Source organism: Nanorana parkeri, unplaced genomic scaffold (genome assembly GCF_000935625.1).
Source record: "Nanorana parkeri isolate BGI_ZX_2015 unplaced genomic scaffold, ASM93562v1 scaffold2834, whole genome shotgun sequence".
NCBI lineage: Eukaryota > Metazoa > Chordata > Amphibia > Anura > Dicroglossidae > Nanorana > Nanorana parkeri.
The window spans coordinates 24030-24971 of NW_017309102.1; positions in this window are offsets into that span (position 1 = coordinate 24030).

The following is a 942-nucleotide window of genomic DNA, read 5'->3' on the forward strand; positions in this document are numbered from 1 at the left end:
GAACAATTCTCAAATTTTGGGTTATCATCAGGTCTCGCCATAAAAGTGTGATAAATAGGCTCCGCCCCCTGTGCCGAATGTGACAACCACACGGCACACCCGTAGGGCTGATTCTGAGAACTCAGTGTAGCGGGACGACCGCAGCCGCCGAATGTTTCGCAATGGGAAGTGATGACAGATATCAGCGGTGCCAGACGTCCTTAAAGCTGAACTCCGGGCAGATACAACAAGTGCAGCGGTGGCGGTACCAGAATGTGACCCGGTATCAGCTTCCCGCAGGATAATATCTGATCCAGTGACTGCTGGCAGTTCTGAGTCCCGTCCTGTCACAATGTTTGACGATCACTGACTCTTGCTGAGATTGTGATATTTAAGGGAACATTTGATTGGTGCAGATATCTGGTTCTTTCCAAGGCCGGTATTGTGGAATGTTCTCCCCGTGTAATACCTCATCATGGCCACTAGAGGGAGCGGAGACGTAAAGATGAATGTACTTCCTGTGCTCCTCGGCTCCCTCTGGTGGCCATGTTGCGGTATTACATTACACCGGGAAAGAACGTTCGTATTTGCCTCTATTCACAGAGACTCACAGGGGCCGAACGGCTCTGCAGAGTGTTTATAAATGGGCCCCCTTGTGGTGCACGTTTTAGGGCCCATCTGATGTTGCTTTCTATCAGAGAGATTTCACTTCCTGTCCCAGGAATACAGCAGGAAGTGAGGGGAGATCTCCCACAGTGGGGAAACAGACAAAGTGTTTCTCTTCTAAAGCCCGGGACAGAGTTGGGGGGGGGAAGGGGTTAGAGCCCCTGCCATGTTCTATCAGCAGATTTCCCCTCACTTCCTGTCCCGGTGACACCAGAAGAGGAAATAATAGAGGATCGGTCAGAGGAAGCACAGTGGCTCCGAGTCCTTTATATGACCCATGAAGCCCTGATGAAGGGG